This window comes from Protopterus annectens, chromosome 8.part0, assembly GCF_019279795.1.
Source record: "Protopterus annectens isolate FY-2018-M chromosome 8.part0, PAN1.0, whole genome shotgun sequence".
NCBI lineage: Eukaryota > Metazoa > Chordata > Ceratodontiformes > Protopteridae > Protopterus > Protopterus annectens.
This window is the reverse complement of record NC_056741.1, coordinates 1,316,921,240-1,316,944,724: the sequence shown is the minus strand read 5'-3', so window position 1 is coordinate 1,316,944,724 and position 23,485 is coordinate 1,316,921,240. Positions and strand designations below refer to the sequence as shown.

The window sequence follows — 23,485 nt, the reverse complement described above, 5'->3', positions numbered from 1 at the left end:
CTGTTATCAGCAGATAGCAACGAGAAATGTTGTTTATTTATTTATTTCCAGTTTGATAACCGGGGATGTCCACTGGGCCTGAAAGCCTGTTTTCAGTGGAGACCCGGGGAGAAAAGCTCCATATTACAAGCAAATTGCACACTTAAACAATTTGCAAACAAGTAAAAATTTTATATAATTGTATTGTTAGCACAGAAAAAATACACATACATATCAAATGCAAATGAAGTAATGTTATTGTAGAAAGTGCCCAATGACTTAGAGTGAAAACATACCAAAGAAATAGACAGTCTTACCTGACACCATTACGCCTAGTATTATTTTTTCACCTGTAGTTGTTTGTTATTCCCTACATGTATAATTGTTATCCGTTTTTATACTTACTGCCTTTACCATTTTTTTCACTCTTCACTGTAACAAGCCAGTCCCGCTAGTCACTCGGTACAATATGCAGAATTGTTTTTGACGTTTGTTGCTTGTACTGTTGTTTGAATTATAGATACTACTGTATTACCGAAATTAAAGTATTAAGTGGTTAATTATGTCTCAAGTTGCTGTTAAGCCACTCTTTTTCCTGGAAATGTTCATTGGCTGTGGTGGAATTAACTGTAGGTGTATTGATTGTTGTTTCTAGAATATCTGACATCCAGTTCAATAAGCAAAAAATCATAAATAATTTGATAGAAATACATATTTTACTGCAGTTATGTGACAGCTGTGTACACTAGAAAATTGTCTCAAAACTGCATTTTATACAAAAAAGTACAAAATTTTCCCTGGGGTGATATCCCTGGAGCCCCCCCCCCCAAAATTTTTACTCCTACCTTTGACGCTGTGGTATCCATTGTCCTGCATTTTCTCTTTAAAGTCTTACAACCTCAACCACTCTGGAGGCTGGTATGACACCTGAGGTTCACACGTCCAAAATGACTGAAGCTACTGATAATGGGGAAAACCCCACTTAATAATTTCTGAAGGAGCCAAAGGCATACCACAGATGTTCATTAGGGAGGAACTTTCCAGATCACTTATTGAGGTTCATCAAGGATCAGAGCCTCAGCAGTTAGTCAAAGTGGACATTAGACCTAAAAAAAGAAACAAAAAAAAAATAAATAAAAATGTTCCTTCCCCCTAGACATTCAAAGAAGAGGCCTAGGTGGTATTTTTCACAAGGCCTATTTAAGGCCATAATGGCAGTCAGGCCACCATCCTTTGCAGGGCCTACTACTACAACTACTGTTATCTATTCATCCTAAAACCATTTTCCAGGTCAGGTGGCCTCAGGTTCATAGATTCACAGATGATGAAGATTCCCTATGTTCTTCGTGTTTCACTGTTGCAGTTATCACATTTGGGTTATCTGCTTGCAGCAGCCCTCAGTCGCCCTGATTATCAAAGTCTTGGGGGTCCTGCATTGGTTGCAGTCTCGTCTTCCATGACATCAGGTAGTCAGGGGTATAAAGCATGCAGTCAACGCCATTACATCAGTCTTTCTTGCCGTGCGGTGCCCGAAGCAGAAGCAGTTCGCATGTGCCGGTCGGCCGACTCCTGAAAATTTTGTTTTCGAGTTTCAGAACCGAAGTCTTCAACTAAAGCTAAGTACCCCATTGGGGAAACTTTTTCTTGCTCTAAACCAATGTCAGTAAAAGTCAATAATTGTATTTCTTGTGGAAAGCAAATACCTCATAAAGATTTTCATTCGTACTGTATTCCTTGCCTAGGCCCTGACCATGATGTAACTCGCTGTCGGTTTTGTGCCTTATTTAAACCACAAATTATTTGTCGGTACATTTTCGCTTCTAAATATGTTGGCACTCTGTTCAGTTATCCAGATATGTCTTCGGTAAGCCACCTGACTACCAACATTCCAAAAAAACGCTAAGATAAATACAAAGACAGGCCGCCTAGGTCCAAAGCTGCTGACGACGCTTCTCCTAAGCTAATCGCCAGTTCGCCGGTACTCGAGGTGCTTTTGCAGCCCCTGATACCTGCTACTTCAGATTCGCAGGCCTCTACTGAGACCCATTCAGAGTCCAGTATGCCGTGGGATGCTTCAACTGTGGAACCTGCGGATGTGTCTACCCTGGATGGGTCCTGAGCCGCTGTGCAGGCAAGGCTTCTGAGGGTATATTCAGGCATACTGACTTGCATATTAAACCAACGCCATCTTCTTCTAGGCCTAAAACTCGAACAATGCTTAGAAAATCGACTCCCAGACTGCATGGTCAGGCCTCTATCCCTAACAAACAAATGATAAGAATGGCTGAAGACCTTATTACTTTAAACAGGGGAAGCCAGCCTTCCCCTTCTAAGAGATCTAGGACTGAATTTGCTTATGATACTTCTGACCAGGATTCTGAATATTCTGTTTCCTCTGATGACCAGGATTTACCCTTATCTACCTATGAGGATTCTGATGCTGAGGACTCTATTCTCTCTGCTTCTTCCCCAGAGGATTTCTCTTTTGGTGAAACTCAGCATTTCCATTGGGACGGTCAGGATTTCTCAGATTCTAAAAAGAGGCTTTGGGATTTCTTACTACTGCCCCAGCACAGGCCTTTAGCCATACCTCCTGTACTAGACATTGTTGATGATGCCTTTTCGGAATCTAGCTCAGCCCCTGACTCTTTACCTCCTGCTCCCAGAAAACCCGACCAATATTACAGGCTCCCTGACTCTCAAGTTCCTTTTTAAAAATCCTACTGTGGACCCTGAGACCATTTCACAGGGACCAAAGGGTATTAAAGCTACTACTGCCAAAAATCCTACCCCCTCTGGTAGAGACTCCAGGGCGCTGGATAGATGGGGTAAGAAGGTATACACTTCTGCAACTTTGGCCATTAGGGCGTTAAACTGCCAGTTTCTTATGTTAAAGTATCAGCAGCGTATTATTGGATTGCTTAAACAGAAAATGATGTTGATTCCTGATTGTGCTGAAAATAAGAATTTACGGGATTTACTGCACTCAGCTGAACAAGTTGGAAAACATAATTTGCAATGTGGTTTTGATTCACTAGAGGCATCTTGCACGGCTGCTGTAACTGGGTCTTAGAAGGCATGCTTGGCTTAAGGAGCAATCCTTGCCAGATCATGTTAAAGCAAAATTACTGGATGCTCCCTTAAACCAGGACAGCCTGTTTGGCAACGAGGCAAAAGAAGTTCTGAAAAAGATGGTGAAAAAAGCAAAATCTCTGCAAACTGTTAAAAGATTTTTTACAAGTACAACCTCCAAGGTTTAGTAGGCATTGGCCTTCCAAGAATTGGACCTTTCCTGTCTCTTCCAGACCTTCTCAGTCCAAACCCAGATCCAGCAGAGCTCCCAGGCTTCAGTCCAAGGGTATGCACAGGACTAAGCAGCGGGGGGCCTCCACTTTCAAATCTGGGAGTAATAAAACTCCCCCTGTGGTAAACTGTCTCAATGACTTCTTTTTAAAACTTCCAAGCACTTCTCAACTAACTGCCCCTTTGGGGGGGGGGTTGCTCTTCATGCAAAGAACTGGGAACTCATTACCCAGGACAAATGGGTTTTGAATATAGTGCCCCAGGGATACAGATTTCACTTCCACACATTGCCAACACCAAGCAGATGGCCAGATCTACCCCCAAATCAGTGGGCAGAGGCCCAAAAGCAAGTACTTTCTCTTTTAAGCATGGGGGCTGTTCATTTGGTACCAGAAGAGGAAAAGGGACAAGGTTTCTACTCAAGACTTTTCCTGGTACCCAGAAAAGACAGTTCATGGCATCCTATTCTGGACCTGTCTACTCTAAACACCTTTTTGGTGATTCCAAAATTCAAGATGCTGACTCTTCACCAGTTGCTCCCTATGCTGGGCAAAGACGCCTGGTTGGCAACACTAGATTTAAAGGAAGCATACCTGCACATCTCAATGAGGGCATCTTGCAGAAGATACCTATGCTTCAAAGCAGGCTACACGCACTTTCAGTTCTCTGCACTGCCCTTTGTGAATACCCTGGGCGCAGTAGATAAGCCAAAGTGCCTAGCTCCAGTCATTGCATTTTGCAGGCAAAGAAATATTCAGATATACCCATACCTGGACGATTGTTTAATTAAGGCAGAAAGCCAGGACATACTTCTGAATCATCTGGCCTTTGTACAAAGGGTGCTAACTTGTCTGGGGTACACCATACACAAAAAGAAATCACACCTGGAACCGTCAACAAATTATATTCCTGGGAGCAAGCTTGAATACAACTTCCCCGATGACTTTCCTCACGCCAGAGAAACAAATTAATCTGACAACCTACTTCAAACAAGTGGTCACTAAAACCCTGCTATCTGCAAGGCAAAACTACAAGCCTTGGGGTTCATGGCCTCCTGCATTCCTCTAATTCCATATGCAAGACTGCATATGAGGAAACTACAATGGTATCTAAAAAGCCTATGGTGTTAACATTCTCAGGATCAAGAAGCAATCATTCCCATCATACTTTGCCTGCGCCTAGAGTTTCTTTGGTGGGCAGAGGCCTGCCACCAAAACAAGGGACTACCATTCACACTGTCCCCTGCCACCCAAACCCTAACAACAGATGCATCAGACTATGCATGGGGGACTCACCTGGCAGGGAAGTGTATTCAGGGCAAATGGAACCCAAATCAAATGCACCTGCATATCAATCAAAAAGAAATGTTAGCTGTACAGAATGCTCTGACAGCCTTCAAGGACCACATTCTTCCAGGACAGTTAATGGTAAAGACGGACAACACCACTGCTATGTGGTACATAAACAAGCAGGGAGGTACACATTCTTACCCCCTCTGCAGACTAGCCATGGCATTGTGGAACACAGCCCTGAGCTACCAAGTGCATCTGCAAGCTCAATTCCTTCCAGGAAAACTGAGCACACTGGCAGATGAACTAAGCAGAAACCTCATGGACCCACACGAGTGGAAACTGGAACCAAGGATTTTCAACATGTTGACAAGCAAACGGGGTGCCCAGATATAGACCTGTTTGCCTCCCCCCAGAACTATCAATTGGACAAATTTTGCACAAGGACTCCCCACAAACAAGCTTGGAAAGTGGATTCTCTGTCCTTCAGCTGGAAAAACCTATCAGTTTATGCCTTTCCTCCTCTGCCTCTGCTCTCCAAAGTACTACTAAAAATCTAACAAGACAAACCAAAGACTATTTTGATTGCACCAGACTGGCCATGCCAACACTGGTACCCCCTCTTGCGCAGTGTGTCACTGGTGGACTCATGGCAACTGCCCTGGACTCCTACCCTATTGTCTCAGCAGGAGAACCAGATCCTGCACCCTCAGCTTCAAACACTGAACGTAGCAACCTGGCTAATTACCTAATCTCTCCTTTACCATCCCTCAGTAAACCAGTGATGGTTATCATTTTAGAGGCAAGGAGGCCTAGTACTAGAAAATCTTATGCTGAAAAATGGAAAAGATTCTGTGCCTGGAACCATTCTCTAGGGATGAGCACGGCAGTGCCAAATTTACCTCAGATTTTACAATACTTAACTGAGATGCTTCACAAGGGCCTGTCTTTCTCCTCCATCAAAATTCATGCCTCAGCCATTTCAGCTCATTATAGCATAGAACCTCCCCTCATCTCTCATCCACCGCTTAAGCAGTTCCTCAGAGGGGCCAAAAATTTACGACCACCCAGGAGAGTTTCAACTCCAGCATGGGACCTTAACTTTGTATTGGAAAACCTCACTCTTCCTCCTTTCAAGCCAGCTGCTACTGCAGACTTAAAATTCCTTTCTTGGAAAACATCACTTCAGCAAGAAGGGTATCTGAATTACAGGCCCTCATGGCAGTGGAGCCTTTCATCACCTTTCATGCAGACAGGGTGTCTCTCAGCACCAATCCCTCCATGCCCAAGGTAGTATCCAGTGTGGCCCTCAGTCCATTCATTTGCCAACCTTCTTTACTAATCCACAGAACAAAGGGGTGCAGATACTGCACTCCTTAGATGTGCACAGACAGCTAAGATTCTACTTGGACAGGACTAAAAATCAAAAACCTAATACCTATGGACTTGAAGCAGTAAGATTCTTATTGAACAAAATTTCTTCTTATAATAATCATGAACAGATTTTATTAAATGCTTTACTTGAAATAGTTCTTACGAACAGTGTAATGATGTTCAACAGCCAATTGTATATTCAACAGTGGGGGGTGGCCATGGGCACCCCCTGCGCCAATACTTATGCGAATTTGGCTGTTTATAAATGGGAAAGTACTAATTTGTTCACACATCCTGATTACTGTAAGGTGATTGCTTATTACAGGTTTGTAGATGATATACTGCTAGTATGGGATGGAAGTCCAATAGAATTAAAAACATTCATTAATGACCTAGAAAAAACAACAGATTTTTTAAGGTTTTTAATTGAATACTCATATTCTAATATTAATTTTCTAGATTTGAATATCAAAAAAGATGGTAAAGGAAAATTAACATCATCCCTTTATAGGAAAAAATGTTGGAAAAATACATTACTACAACATGAGAGTATGCATCCCAGATTTGTTTTCAACAATATTGTGAAAGGACAATACACTAGGTTATATAGGATATGCCAGAATGAGAATGAACGTAATGATGAATTCAACAAACTAGAACAATTATTTATGGATCGAGGGTACCATCCAGAAACTGTGGTCACTATAAAAGAGAATTTTATTAATGGATCTAGGCAAGTGTCAAAAATATTCCATAGACCTAAATTAGAAGGACAACAATATGGACAACAAGATTTCAAACAGGTTAGGTGCATAATTAGTTATACTAGTGATAACAAATATTTAACGAACATTATTAGCAAGCATTGGTCTATATTGATTACTAATGATGAAATCAAAAGAATAGTAGGTGAAAGACCCACCTTCACCTACAAAAACATGAAGAATTTAAAAAGGATATTATGTAATGAGAAACTAAATGATATGATGCATCACAGGAGTTATACAGGTACTTATCCTTATGGAAAATGTAGCTCCTGACAATGGATTTCAATAAACAAAGATTTTGTACATCCTGAATTACCATTTGTATTTGAATTTAAATGCTTTGCTAATTATGAAGACAATAATGTGATATACTTGGCTACATGTGAGTGGTGTCCTGCCTTCTATATTGGTATGACAACAAGGAAATTAAAAGAGAGGGTACAGGAGCATTTATATGCTATAAAGAAAGCAGATCCTAAAAATGCTCTCTCGAAACACATTATTGAATTCCCTACACATAAATTTGTTTTTAGGATGATACAAAAAAGACCGACAAACAAGAGAAGAGGTGATAATTTTAATGACCTAGAAAATCTAGAATTAGACTGGATTTTTAGATTTCGGGCACAGCAACATCCTGGCCTGAATAGTTATATTAGTATCAGGTCACATCTAAAAAAGCGGAAATACCACTAATTTTATGAATTTTATAAATATATTGTTATATGCGAATAAATTTTGGAGCAATATATAATATGTAATTAGTAGGTTAATATTCATCTCCAATCTATCTAAAATAAGATATCACCTGAAAGAATGGTTTATATTTATTGAAAACAAGAGACAATATGTAGTAAATAACGAAGAATACTCAGAACTATAACAATAATAATAAAATAATATAATTACCTGTATATAAATACATATTTGTATATATACATATCTTCTCATATAACATAGTACTAACTTCAAATGAACATCATTAACTATGACTTTTATTTAGCTTGTCGTTTACATTGTTATTGCTATATATATAAAAAACTTCTTCTATACTGACAGTTATTTCAGTCAGACTGCTAAATAAATACCATGGAAAATTAAGCACCTACATGGTATTATGAATATTTATATACACTATCTATATGCATAAATATTATATTTTATCTTAGATTATTTATATACATTTTTTACATATTTATATATATACATATCTGATATACTTTTGTAAATCTCCCACACCATTCTTCACTATATCCTCTAATAATGCTACCAATATTAACCCAGATATGACCACTCGCCTATTAGGTGTAACTATTGACAACCATCTTAATTTTGATGACCATATTAACACCACCATTAAAGCTGTTAACAACAAAATTGGTACTCTCTATAGAATTAAACCCTTCCTTACCCCATTAGCTAGAAAAAACATTGCCCAGACCCACCTTATCTCCACCCTTTTCTATGCCTCTGCTATATATACTAAATTATCTAAAAATAACATTACCAAACTCTCTACCTGTTACAATAGTATAGCTAGATTCAGTACTGCTACTCCCCTCAGAACTCACCACTGTCTTAACCTCAAATAACTAGATTGGTTAGAACTGAATAACCACCTACTCTATCAACAGTTACTTATCATTCATAAGACCCTTTTCTACCCTGATAATACCCCTAGCCTTACTAAATTGATTTCACCCTATAAAAACCTAGGTACTCTACGCTCTGCTAATAAACTCCTAGTATCCTTGACTAAATCTTACAATAAAGCTGGGGACTCACTATTTTCAAATACTGCAGGAAAAACATGGAATCAACTCCCTCATGAAATATCTAACCAAAACTCTACCTCTCTTTTCAAAAAACATATCAAAGAACATCTTAAAACTCAGTGGCTTTGTCCTTGTGCTAACCCCGACTGAAATTGCTTCTCCTCTACTCCTAACTTTCCTCCCCTCCCCTGACTATGCCTCTAAATATGACTTTCAATTTTTGACATTTTACATCTTAGAAATAGGCTATACTATAAATTCTTTGTCTCATTCAATTCTATCTTTGTGTTTTGCATATCTGTTTTTGTTAGACTAACTGTATATGATGCATATCCTTTAATTTTAGTCCTATATAATTGTCTGTTTTTGTCATTTGTTTTTAAACAAGGCTACCTTTGTACTTTGTACTTTTTCATTCATATCGTTGTTTTGTTTATATTTTTTGTTTACTGCTAGTGTTGGAGCTTTTCTCCCCGGGCCTCTACTGAAAACGGATGTATGTCCAGCTAGACTAGCCCGGTCAACAAATATAAAATAAAATAAAAATAAATATATATATTTATAGTCACATTTCACAGATATATTTATGACTATTTAATCATATTGACATTAGTCAGTGAAATTTAATAATGATATTTATAGGATGTTGTATATCATATGTATTAATTATCAATGAATACATTCAGTATAGTTGATTGGTGAAACTGATATACATTCATCTATATCTGTCTTTTAATATGTATTTTAATATGTGTCTTTTATATATATATATATATAAAATTTTCTTCATAACATATATTTTATTGATTAATTTATCTAACAAACATATATTCATTCATTCATTTACATATGTGTACTTATTAATACATTTGGAGTAAACATTATGTATATATTTGTTGTATTTTAACAATTCCAATTTAAAAAAATTTATGTAGTAGGAATCAATAATATATATAATCTTTTTCAATATTGCTGCAAACTCATTCATTTATTTTTAGATATGTCACAGGTGTTTGTTATATTTGTGCTAACGTTTAGTTAATTAAATGTAGGTATCTAGACAACTAGAAGCTTTAACATGAATGGAACAGCACGACTATGTGGTCGCTTAGATTATGTATAGTGGTAATTGACCAATAGATCAGATAAGCATAATGATCTGTGACAAGAGACAACTGCTATATATTGTATCTATGTTAGCCTGGTCTTACCGCTTTAAGCAGATATGCATTTCAGACAATTTAATTGAATAATTAGACTAATTATTATATTTAGTAATTACAGTTTGTTGTATATATAGTGAAGGTTTTCACTATGGTGTTACATTCATCTGAATAAGTGTGCAGTTGCAAGCACGCGAAAGCGCTTATATTCTGTCAATAAAGGTTCGTTTTATTTATCGTGGTGTTGATCTGCACTTTTTTATTGTATTATTTGCTGGACTCTGGTCGCTGGTCAACTTTAAGGGAGAGGTCTGCTATTTTCCTTATCTTAGTATCCAGTGTGGCCCTCAGTCCATTCATTTGCCAACCTTCTTTACTAATCCACAGAACAAAGGGGCGCAGATACTGCACTCCTTAGATGTGCACAGACAACTAAGATTCTACTTGGACAGGACTAAAAATCAAAGGAAATCTGACCAACCGCTGGTGGCATTTGTTGCAGGGGCAGAGGGGAAGGCTATTTCGAAGCAAACCATTTCCAAATGGATAGGCCATTGCATTAATTTCTGCTGCAAGCACCGTGGAAAACCTATCCCACAGGGGATCAGACCCCATTCAACCAGGGCTGCATCTACCTCTACAGCCTTTCTCGGAGGCGTCCCTACCAGGGACATCCTAGAAGCTGCTACCTGGAGTTCTGTACATACTTTCACTAAGCATTGCCATCTGCCAATTTTCTCTAAATCCAGAGCTGGCTTTGCCACTGCAGTCTTGCAGGGCCTTATAGCTGGTCCTAATGCTATCTAAATTCCTCCTCACATCCTTAGCTTTGGGAATCTACCCAAATGTGATGACTGCAACAGTGAAACATGAAGAGTATAGTACAGTTGTGTACACTTACCATAAATGTAGATGTTCGAGTGTATTCACTGTTGCAGTCCTGGTTGCCCTCCCTCCAGCCCCCTTACATCTTTTGGCTATACCTCTACTCTCCTTTATTATGCTCAAAAGCTTTTTGGTATTTTTGCTTTTTTGTTGGCGGTATAACCTTGTATATTTATAGATTTAATTGCTTCCCATTGGGGGGGCACCTGACATCTGGGGCAAGAAAAACTTATGTAATTGTGTCGGCTGCATGTTTTATACCCCTGACGACCTGACATCACGGACGAAGGGACAGCAACCGACGCAGGACCCAAGACTTTGTTAATCAGGCTGACAGAGCTACTGAAAGCAGATAACCCAAATGTGATACTGCAACAGTTAAAACACTTGAACATTTACATTTATGGTACGTGTACACAACTGTACTTTTTGCCTGATTTCAGATCAGTTGGCAAGGGAAGTCACCGGTCTACAAGTTCAGGGAGTTTTCCCTTTTTGAAGCACGTCTGCCCTTCCTCAGAATCTGCTTTCCCCAGTAGTTCTATTTTATTTCATCTTATGTTAAGCAGGACTGTAGAACTGTTTACACCTCAAGATAAAGGTGGGAGTTTATTCAAAACCACCCTTACCTGGATGTCTGATTCTTTCAAACTGTCTTGCAGGAAAAGCTCTCTCACTGTTTGATCAACCTGGGGTATGTCTCATTTAACAGAAGTTAAGACTCTATCTGTCCACACCAGGATTTTCCTGTGGACAGTACTGAACACCAAGACATGCACAATTGCTCTTCCTCTTGACATAGGGTCCTTGTCTTACTTCACAATTTCCACTTCATTGCCAGCACATTTCTGAAGTCATCAATACATGTCAGCATCTGTCCTGTGTGTCCCAGAACAAATGTTTATTTTCTTCTTGCCTGGCAGATCAGTCTAAAACTCTTGTGGCTTGCAGTCATCATTTTCTGACACGCTTATACCACATAAGTCTCTGTAGGGCTAGGTCACAGCTCCTCTACCTAGTAGCTGCAACTCCACAGCTTCTTTTAAGACAATTTTTATGAGCCACTGTTATACACTTTCTCCAAACAGACCAAGTAAAGGGGTACATTGTAGAAGCAGAGATGGGTTTTCCTCTGTCATTAAATGTATGTTGTAATTTACCTTCCAGTTCAGGGCCTTGCTCTTTTTTCTCCAGTTGTTTTGAGTTCTTCGTTCTGGAAGGGTTAGCTTTTCACACCCCCTGCATAAATTATTATTGTCAATACTATTATGAGCTAAGATAAGAGAGCAGTTTTAGCAAATGTAGCACACTGATGGTCTTTTATTAAATTACAAGTACTAGTTAAAGCACATTGTAGAAACCAGAGATGTCCCCTCTACCAGCACCAAAAAGTCATGTTTAGCTTCCAGATGATTACTACAGGTTGAGTTCCTATTTGTGTAAGTAGATGTCCTTCAAGGATGCATCTGCAGTCCTTACATATGGGTTGTCCTGCCTCAGGCAGCCCTTCGGTCGGCCGGATTCCAAAGTCTGGGTCCGGCGTCGACTGATGTCACCCTTTCCCTGACGTCAGAGCGCCTGGGGTATAAAAGCGTCAGCCGACGCCATCTTCCTCAGTCTTTCTTGCCGCGTGGTGCCCGAAGCAGAAGCAGTTCGCAAGTGCCGGTCGGCCAGCTCCTGTAATTTCAGCTACTGAAGACTTCAAAAGCTAAGTACCCCGTTGGGGACTCTTTCTTGCCTCAGCCAATGTCAGATCAAACGCTTAAAGTTAATAATTGCTTAACTTGTGGGAAACAAATACCTCATAAGGATTTCCATTCCTACTGCCTCCCCTGCCTAGGCCCAGACCACGATGTCTCTGCCTGTACTGCCTGTACTGCCTGTGCCTCCTTCAATCGACGCACTCTCAGGCGTCGGGCGGAGTTTGCAGAGGAATTTTTTGGGGCTAGTTACTGTTATAATATGCAGTCGGAGACTCCGACTTCACATTTAACCAAAAAACGGAAGGACAAGGACCGACACACGCGGACCGTGGTTTCGGCGGAAACCACCCCTAGGCCTGCCGCAAGTGTCTCAGTCTCGGCTGAAACAGAGTCCTTGGTACTTCCGACCGATGAAACCGCACAACCGACAACCTCGGCCCCGGAGGCCTCCTCGGAGTCGGTTATAGAATTTCCCTCAGAAACCGGTGTTTTGGAAACTTCCGACACCATTTCCCTGGACAAAACTACCCCAGCACGTGGAGCAGCCAGGCCCCCTGCATCCATGTCCATTAAGGCATTCACTAGGGCTAAAGCTGCTAAATAGCCTAAAACTCTGCCTCCCAGGGTTATTCCTCAGGGATCCACTACAGGTTCACAAATTTTAAGTTTAGCTGAGGACCTTATCTCCTTAATTAGGGGCTCTCAGCCACACCTGGACAGGGGCTCCCAACCTCCTCTACACAAAAGGTCCAGGGTTGAGCCCACTGATCCCCAGTCCTCGGATGAGGCCTCAGATGGCTCTGCTCTTTCAGACTACCAGGAGGAGGCCTTTACGGCCTATGAGGATTCTGATGCAGAGGAATCTATTCCATAGGCCTCCCCTCCTGAAGAGCTGTCCTTTGGGGAGACCCTTCACTCCATGAGAGAGCATTTTAAATGGCAGGGCCAAGAATTCTCTGATTCCAGGAAGAGATTAAGGACCTTTTTGCATTTACCTCAGCATAGGCCTTTGGCTATTCCTCCTGTTTTGAATGTCATTGATGATGTGTACTCTGAGTCTAGTGTTACCCCTGACTCCCTTCCTCCGGCTCCTGTGAAACCCGATAGGTACTACAGGGTCCTGGACTCACATCATTTCCTTTACAAGGCCCACTCTGCTGACCCAGAAACTATCTCCCAGGGCCCTAAAGGGGTTGCAACAGCCACTACTAAAAATCCTCTCCCCTCTGAAAGCGAGTCCAGGGCTTTAGAGAATTGGGGTAAAACGGTGTATACTTCTTCCACTCTTTCAATGAGGGTATTAAATTGTCAATTCCGTATGATACCGTACCTAGAGTATTTGTTAGATGAATTGCATAAAAAACTGTCTTCACCTGAACCCCTAGATCGCAAGTCCCTTCAGGATCTGGTACATAACTCCCAGCAGGTTAGCAACCATTTCTTGCAGTGTGGTTATGATGCATTGGAAGCTTCATGTAGGTCAGCAATGACAGGTGCAGTCATACGTAGGCATGCTTGGCTGAAGGAACAAACTCTGCCAGACCATGTTAAAGCAAAACTTCTGGGTGCGCCACTGGAAAAGCAAAAGTTATTTGGCTCCACTGCCCAGGAGGTCTTAAAGAAATTTGAGGAAAAGGCTAAATCTGTACAAACAGTCAAAGATTTCCTCCAGGTCCAGCCACCTAGATTCAGCAGAAATTGGCCTTCTAAGAATTGGTCCTTTCCAGACACTGAGAGATTTCAAAGAGGCAAGAACAGGCGTGCCAGAGGTAGAGGGCAAGCTAGAGGCTCCTACAGAGGACGTCAATGGCAGCCTCCTAACCAGAGAGGTAGTGCAGGACCTACAACTGCTGCACAAGGACAGACTCAATGACTTAACCTTGACCCCGCCAACCAGGGCTCAATTGGAACTATCTTTATTTTCAAAAAATTGGCAGAGTATTACAAGAGACAAATGGACACTGCAGGTAATAGACAAAGGCTACAGGTTCCATTTTCATACATTACCAAAAAGAAAAGGCATGCCAAACCTGCCACCAAATCAAAGGGCAGAGGCTTTAAAACAAATTTCCAACCTATTACAAATGAAAGCTATAGAAAAGGTTCCTCTCACAGAACAAGGCCAAGGATTTTATTCCAGACTATTCCTTGTACCAAGAAAAGAAAATCAATGGAGGCCTATTCTCGACATGTCCACACTGAATGCTTATCTCATTGTGCCAAAATTCAAAATGCTGACCCTACAGCAACTCCTTCCCATGCTGGGCAAGGGGTCTTGGCTGGTAACTCTGGACCTCAAGGAGGCATACCAGCATGTCCCTATCAGACAAAGTTGCAGAAGACACCTCAGATTTCATGCAGGTTCAGAACATTATCAATTCTCAGCATTGCCCTTTGGCTTATCTGCTGCACCCAGAGTATTCACGAAATGCCTGGCATCAGTAATTGCACACTGCAGACTTCAGGGGATTCAAATATACCCATATCTGGACGACTGCCTTATACAAGCGGACAGCCAGCAAACTTTGGTAAAACAATTGAATTATGCCATCCGCCTACTTCAGGCTTTGGGATACACAGTCAACATTCACAAATCAAGACTTGTGCCATCCCAAAGAATAACTTTTCTGGGTGCAGAACTAGATACAACCACCCAAATGGTTTTTCTCACAGAAGAAAAACAAAGACAACTACCGGATTATTTCAAAAATCTGATGAAACAAACTCAGCTGACTACAAGGAAAATCCTGCAGGCCCTGGGTTACATGGCATCCTGCATTCTTCTGGTTCCACAAGCAAGGCTGCATATGAGGAAACTACAATGGTACCTAAGGAGTTTATGGTCTCAGCACAGTCACAGCTTAGAAGCTTTGATACCACTCATTCCATCCCTACAAAAGGAATTCTTGTGGTGGGCTCAAGCAAGCCAGTCAAACAGGGACCTGCCCTTCAGCAAACCATTAACCAGCCAAACCATTACAACGGATGCTTCAGACCATGGATGGGGAGCACACATGGAGGACAGATGCATCCAAGGGCTATGGTCACAAAAAGAATTGCGCATGCATATAAACCAAAAGGAAATGCTGGCAGTGATACATGCACTCGAGGCCTTCAAACACTTTCTGCATCAAGGCCACCTGCTAATAAGGACAGACAATACCACAGTTATGTGGTACATAAACAAACAAGGAGGTACCCATTCCTACCCTCTTTGCAGGCTGGCAATGAATCTTTGGGAACTTGCCCTAAAACTCAACATAGAGCTGCAATCCCAGTTTGTGCCAGGAAAAGACAATATACTGACGGACAGCTTAAGCAGAAATATCATGGATCCACACGAATGGATGCTGCACCCAGACATCTTCCTTCAGATAACACAATCATGGGGGAGGCCGGACATAGATCTTTTTGCCTCTCACCACAACCATCAGCTGAAGAAATTCTGCTCAAGGACATACCACCCACAAGCATGGAAAGTGGACGCCCTCTCTTTCAGCTGGAATGCTCTGACAGTGTATGCATTCCCTCCTCTTCCATTAATGACCAAGGTCTTACTGAAGATCAGGACAGAGCAGCCAAAAGTGATTCTGATGGCTCCGGACTGGCCAAGACAACACTGGTACCCACTGTTGAGGAGCTTGTCACGCACGAAACCGTGGCCTCTACCACAGTGGACACTTCTCCTGACACAGCACAATTACAAAACTCTGCACTCCAGCCTGAAAACCTTGCAGCTGACAGCCTGGAGAATACCTTGACTCCTCACCAGAATGAGTTATCTAAGAGAGTGAAGGATATCATCATGGAAGCTCGCCGGCCTTCCACAAGAAAGGCATACTCAGCAAAATGGAAGTGATTTCGCACCTGGAACACCACAAAGGGCCTGGATGCGACAGTGGCACATATCCTGGAATACTTGGCAGAAATGCTCCACAATGGCCTTTCTTACTCTTCCATAAAAATTCATGCTTCAGCAATTTCAGCAGAATACAATACTGATCCACCTGTTTTCTCTCATCCTCTCCTAAGGCAGTTTCTAAGGGGAATTAAAAACATCAATCCTCCAAGGAAACCACCAGTACCAACTTGGGACCTTAATTTCATGTTGGAAAAATTAACTCTACCTCCCTTTGAACCAGCAGCATCTTCAGAACTACAGTTCCTGTCTTGGAAGACTGCCTTTCTTCTGGCCATAACCTCAGCAAGAAGAGTATCTGAATTACAGGCCCTCATGGCAGTTCAACCATTCCTTATTTTTCATCAGGACAGAGTTTCATTGAGAACCAATCCTTCATTCATGCCAAAGGTGGTATCCAGGGTCTCATTGAATCAAGCTATTCACCTGCCTACCTTCTTTCCAAATCCATAAAGTAAAGGAGAGAAACTTCTGCATACTTTGGACATCCACAGGCAGTTGCGATACTACTTGGACAGAACCAAAACTTACAGAAAAACTGACCAACTCTTTGTAGCATATGCTGCTGGTGTACAAGGAAAAGCAATTTCTAAACAGACAATTTCAAAATGGATAGGAAATTGCATTCGGTTCTGCTACTCCTTTCATGGAAAAGATGTCCCAGCTAACATTAGGCCTCATTCCACCAGAGCAACAGCCACCTCCACAGCCTTCTTAAGAGGGGTGGCTACCAAGGACATTTTAGAAGCTGCTACATGGAGCTCCCGTGCATACATTCTCCAAGCATTACAATTTACCCTTATATTCCAGATCCAGAGCAGGCTTTGCTACGGCAGTCCTGCAAGGCATTTTAGCTACACCATCCTTTTCTTAGATCCTACCACCCCCAGCTTGGCTATGGTATTCTACCCATATGTAAGGACTGTAGATGCATCCTTGAAGGACATAGTACAGTTTTGTAGCTACCATAAATGTAGATGTCCGATAGGTATGCATCTGCAGTCAAGGTTACCCTCCCTCCTTCCCCTCTGTGGTATTTCTAGGGTTCTTCTCCTCCTTACAGCTAGCTGGGGTTATCTGTTATGGTGTATTTGTTTTATATTACTGTGCATGTTTGGAATTTTATGCATTTCTCCAAATTTAGCCTTCCTTAGAGGTTACCTGGCATCTGGGGCAAGAAAAACTGAGGAAGATGGCGTCGGCTAACGCTTTTATACCCCAGGCGCTCTGACGTCGGGGAAAGGGCGACATCAGCCGACGCCGGACCCAGACTTTGGAATCCGGCCGACCGAAGGGCTGCCTGAGGCAGGACAACCCATATGTAAGGACTGCAGATGCATACCTATCGGACATCTACATTTATGGTAGGTACAAAACTGTACTTTCTCAGTCGTATCATGCATGGAGTCACCTCCTTTAAACTTGCCAGGCTGTTAAATTCCCAGTTTTATACAGTTGCATGCATTGCTTTATTCTTGACTTGGCTTATTCACAGTTAGTCAATGGTTCTTTGTCTGTGTGTAGGGGATTATCTTTTGTAATCAAACAGCTAGCTAGAGAACATCTGGGAAAAGAACTTGGCTCGTAATAATCTAGTTTGCCAGATGACATAGCTCAGCTGAGTAGCTTCAAAGTGGCAGGCCATCTGAAGCATTTTCTAAGTCCTTTATCTTACAGAAATGTTGTGTCTAGCACTTAAATATTGAAAAATGACACCTTAGATATTGAACATGCATGTTGATCTCCAGGTAGTCCGCAGGTAAGGATTTTTTTTCAGGCAACATATTTTCTTGTACACTACTTCTTTGATAAGCTGCATATTCTGGTTAAACAGCAGACTGTACTATTGTGTTAATCATTTGAATTTCCTTCTAGGTTATGTTTTCTAATGTCAGTATTACAAATGCCAAGTGTAATGAGTTTTTTGCTTTCTTTAAAACAGGATGTGCTGTAGAGAAGTGGAGTTTTGTTTTTTCTTCAAGCAAGGTATTCATGGGAACAGTCTGAAGAACCTTTGCTTTAAAGGACTTTCTTATTATCTGCTTTAATTATTTGATTCATCATAAATATGGAAATTTTGTTTTAAATATTTTTTGGCTTATGATTGCCATTGTATAGTTCTAAGGCTTGACAGGGAATTTAACTTGTTAAACTGTTTAATACATTTTCTGTAATGTAAGCAAAGTGGAGAGTTGGAGTAGAATATGGATAGACAATTTCCATAGCCTACTAGCTTATTTGTGTACATTTTAAATGTGTATATATTTTGACATTCAGACTATCAAAATGTATCGTGACTGGTTATAATAAGAGAAGGATATGTACTGATTTCTGTCTGATGGACTGAAGGAATTTGAAGAGTTGAGATGAGTTTAGGTAGCATGTTATTCACATGGTGGGGTTGTTGAAAAAATAAACAAACAAGTGCATTTCTGATAACACTTAATGTTTTTCTTGTCAAATATATTGCCCTTGAAGAGGTACTGTCTAACTCACTTACCTTTTTGTCATTCACTTTACGGTAACTTCTGCCACCATATGTTCCTGTATCAGTTTGTTTGCCTTGTGAAATTCTGTTATCGTATCTGTCACATGCTGTCCAAAAGTTAATTCTGGCCATTGCTGATTGGCCCCCCACCATCCCATTTGGTGAGACTGGCCTTAACCATCCCATGGTGGATAATTGTATATCCATCTCATGGTGGATAATTGTATATTACTCTTAATTGGAATCACTGGGATCATACTGCAGATAATTTGAGGGGACCTGTGCACGTGATAAAGCATTTAGGAGCGGTCTGTTTCCATTAATAATATGGGGACAATCCTGGGGTAAATTTTATGTTTTCTATTGATTGATCCAGGATGTACTTTAATATGGATAGGCATGAGCTTGGATTTATGTGAATGAGGAGTCTGTTCCAGAACAGAAGTATCCTGTCTCTCAAAACTGCTGTTGATGCAGCAAAAGAAGTGTAGATCCCTAGACTGAGTATTTCAGTTGCCACCTGACTTGCTGATGTGCAGTAAATTGATTGGTATTGGGTTGGAGGATGCCTTGTATGCTTAGACACTGGTCACCTCTTAGTCTGTAAGGTATCAAGTATAGTGACAGGGCTTTGAATTGGTTCATGTAGGACGTATTGTTTAGGCTTTGTATCCATTTAGTAAGGTATATGTGTGGGTATTCCTGTTTTTGCATGTGTCTGGACAGACACACTAAGAGGGGAATTATACTTGACTGGTCTAATGAGGGCTGAATAAAGGAGGACAATGACCTCCATAGATCTAGACACAATGCCTTTTTTTATAAGCTGTGCACTACAGAAGGACTTTCTCACAACAGTGGACACACTTAGGTCGAAAGTTAGGTCACTGTCCACATAAGTTCCCAAATCCTGAACAACTGGGTCAACTCTTAGGGGTGTATTGTCAATGTGGTAGTTCCCTGGGGTACATGACTTCCCAAAGGATAAAATAATACATTGTTTTGCATTTAGTTTCAGTCTGCGATTTGGCACCAGTTATTTCTTTATCTGGGAAAAACCGGATTTGGGGGTTAAATAACTACTAGCTTTCAGTCATCTGCAGTCATAGTCAGCCAGAGGCCTTTGGTGTTAGCTTTTATTTCAGAGAAGTATGTGTCAGGAGGGGTCCCAGTGTGTAGAACCTTGGGAGATTCCACTGGTAACTGGCCTCTTTGTGGAGGTAACTGCCCCTGTTATGATTTCCAACATGCTATGTTTGAGCCAGTTGGCAATCCAGTGGGTGACATGGGGCTTTATTCCCGGTTTATTTCGGTTTTCTACTATGCTCGAGTGGAGAGTTGTGTCAGAAGCTTTGGCCAGGTTGAGTGATTTCGATCACTGCAACACTTATTTGAATTTCCTGATATACTAATAAGATTTTATTTACATGATAACGTTTTATTACTTCCTGGGTCGAATGTGACATGTGGTTAGGAGTATCTTTGGTGACATAGAAAATCAGATTAGAATTGTTCAGTCTGTCAGATCAGCACTCTAAAGTGAATATTTTTGTTTACTTTTCTCCGTCAGATAGCCAAAGGCTGCTGTTCATTGGGTAGCTGCATTTAAAAGTGTGACCATAAACAGCTATGCATAGATATGTGCGTAACTAGTTCTCTGTGGTGTTACATGATGCTTTGAACATTCATGCTACTGCATTTGAAAAGAATCTTTATAGGGCAGCAAGGGCCTTCAGAATAGTCAGAACTTCATATCTGTGATCTTGGAAATCAAGATGCAGCCAACACATTGTCCAATCATGTAGAGTTTCCAGTATAGACATGTGAGAAGTATATACAACTAGAAAGTATGCTGTATTATCTTGGATATGAAATGTGAAACCAGTTACTGAATTGTTTTGCACATGAAGCTTAATTTTTTCTTCCAAAGATTTTTGAAATTACAACTTTCATTCTGTTTTTGGGGAGAAGGGCAGGGATTCAGTTCTGTAAATGAGCCTTCTTATAACTTGAGGTTCAGTTAATTTTTTTTTTACTTTTGTGTGTGAAAATTTTTCATTTTAGACTAATGTTTGCTGATTTTTATCTTATGTCAGTATACGAAATATGATCAGTTTGCACTTTAATGTAGTCTGATAATAAACTTTTAAAAATAAAACAAGTTGTTTGGTATGCTGTCTATTCACTCAGTTGCAAGATGATGTTGGAAACAGTTTTAAGAATGTTTTTGACAGTTACATGGATATGCTGGCCGTAAGTGCTGATCAAAAAAATGCCTAAAAGCCAGTTAAATGTTTTTGGGGTACCTACTTGGGTTGACATATACTGGCTGTACTTGTCTTAAAATAGTGTTGTTTTAAGAAGGTCTACTATGTTATTTTTTTTTTTTTCAAATTTACTTAATCAGGTTAAGGAGTAGCTCAGTAAAGCTTCTTCAGCTGTGGCCTTGATGCAGTAATTCAAAACAATTTGTAAAAATAATTGCATTATTTGTAGGAGTAGGCAGAAATATGATACAATGTATTTCAGCTTATTGGAAACCAAAAATCTAATCACATCTAAAAAAAGACAGATTTAAAGAGAGAGCTGCATTCAGCTTTTGCGTGAAGCTTATAAACAAGATTTCTACCTTCAATGTTTATAGTTCTTGACTAATAAGGTTCATCATTGCTTCTAGTAGCACTAACACTACAGGTTTATGCATCTCAAAAGCATCTTTGACCTTTTCTGGTTTCATTCTTTCATGAGCTTCGACAGAATGTAAACCTTTTGCGTTAATTTATTTTCTGTATTTATCCAACCAACAAAATCCACCTACAAAACTTAAGACAAAAACAAATATGCTTGTAGGTGCCAGTAACTAGTGAACTTTTTAATAAAGAATAAGTGTTTCATCCACTGCTGTAATGTGAGCTTCATCAGATTCATAACTCCTTCAAACACTTCCTTAAATAACAATAAACCCTGCCATGTACTGACAAAAATTTAAAAAATTCATTAAGCACTAACATTACCAGTTCTAGCTGAACAAAATAAACACTACAGTAAATAAAACCAATCATTTAAACTCGCAAGAAAAGTTACATATAAAAAATTGCTAAAATTAAAAATGCTACTAAATATGCATCCTTTTCAACAGGAGCAGACCATTAATCAAAACTCAATCGTTAATACCAGGAGGATATGTAGAATCCAGTAACACTTGCGAGTATAATTCCCCCTTTTCCACATATACTGACCAATTATCCCCCTGCCAAAATGTGGAATCTTTTCTAACACAAAAAAATCCTGACATTTCTCAGAGTGCTTAAGTAAAGCGTTACTGTGGTCCTTCTTCCTTAAAGCTTTTTCATTTTTTCCAACATAAAAAGCCAAGCATGAAATACACTGTGCAGGACCCCCTGTGTGTCATGGTTGTACATGTTCTTCGTGTTTCTCTGTTGCAGTCATTACATTTGGGTAATCCTGCTGGCAGGTTGCCCTCAGTCAGCCTGAATTCCAAAGTCTTGGATCCTGCATCGGTTGCTGTCGCCTCTTCCCTGTCGTCAGGGGTATAAAAGATGCAACCGACGCCATTTTATTTAGTCTTTCTTGCCGTGCGGTGCCCGAAGCAGAAGCAGTTCGCAAGTGCCGGTCGGCCGACTCCTGAGATTTTTGTGTTCGAGTTTCAGATACGAAGTCTTCATTAAAAGCGAAGTACCCCGTTGTGGAAACTTTTTTCTTGCTCCAGACCGATGTCAGAAAAAGTTAATAATTGAATATCTTGTGGGAAGCAAATACCTCATAAGGACTTTCATTCTTACTGTATTCCTTGCCTAGGCCCTGACCATGACGTTGCTAGTTGTCGGTTTTGTGCTAGATTTAACCAATGCACTATTAAGCGTCGGTACGATTTTGCATTAAGCTATTTTGGGCGAAGATTTAATTGTACAATGTCGTCGGATAGCCATCCGACTACTGGAGTTCACAAAAAACGCAAGGAAAAAGAAAAGGACAGGCAACCGAGGTCCAAAATCGACAAAACTTCTCCTAAGCAAGTCGCCGGTTCTCAGTGAGGTGCTTTTGCAGCCCCTGACGCCCGCTACTTTAGAGTCGCAAGCCGCTACCGACTCCCACGTGGAGTCGGCCAGGCCGCAGGAAACTCAAGGTATTGGAGCCTCGGAGACTATTCCCTCAGATGGGTCCGGAGCCGCTGAGCAGACATCAGCTTCTGAGGGTGTATTCAGACCTAAACAAATATATATTAAACAAACTTCAAAGACTAAGACACCTTTAAAGGCAAAGAAACAAGTTCACCAGTCACAAGGACAGGCCTCCATGCCCAAAAAACAGATGCTCAAAATGGCTGAAGACTTAATTACCTTGATCAGGGGTTCCCATCCCCTTCCTGATAAGAGGCCTAGGCAAGAGACAGACTATGAATCTTCAGATCAGATTTCCATTTCTTCTGATTCCTCTTCTGATCAGGAATGTTCTCTTTCCCCTATGAGGATTCTGATGCTGAAAAATCAATTCCTTCAGCTTCTCCTCCTGAGGTCTACTCTTTTGGGGAAACCTTGCGTACCATGAGGGAGCACTTCCACAGGGAGAGCCAAGATTTTTCAGAATCTAAGAAAAGGCTCAGAGACTTCGTTTTACTACCTCAACACAGGCCTCTAGCTATTCCACCTGTGTTGGGACATTGTAGATGACGTGTTCTCGGAGTCTAGTCTGACCCCTGACTCTCTACCTCCAGCTCCTGTTAAGCCGGACAGATACTACAGGGTCCCTGACTCATCAATTCCTTTTCAAAAACCCTTCTGCAGACCCAGAAACTATTTCTCAGGGTCCAAAGGGGGTC

The 23,485-nt window shown here is 40.8% G+C and overlaps 1 protein-coding gene across 2 annotated transcripts in view; it reads left to right on the top strand.

Annotated features, from left to right (window-relative positions):
- Nucleotides 1–20,806, top strand: part of LOC122809380 (basal cell adhesion molecule-like) — a 388,726-nt gene extending 367,920 nt beyond the window's left edge. For both annotated transcript variants that reach the window (XM_044080832.1, XM_044080831.1), the window contains one exon: nucleotides 18,100–20,806. The gene's annotated coding sequence lies outside the window, so the exon portion shown is untranslated. The remainder of the gene's footprint in view (nucleotides 1–18,099) is intronic.
- Nucleotides 20,807–23,485: the final 2,679 nt, after the last annotated feature.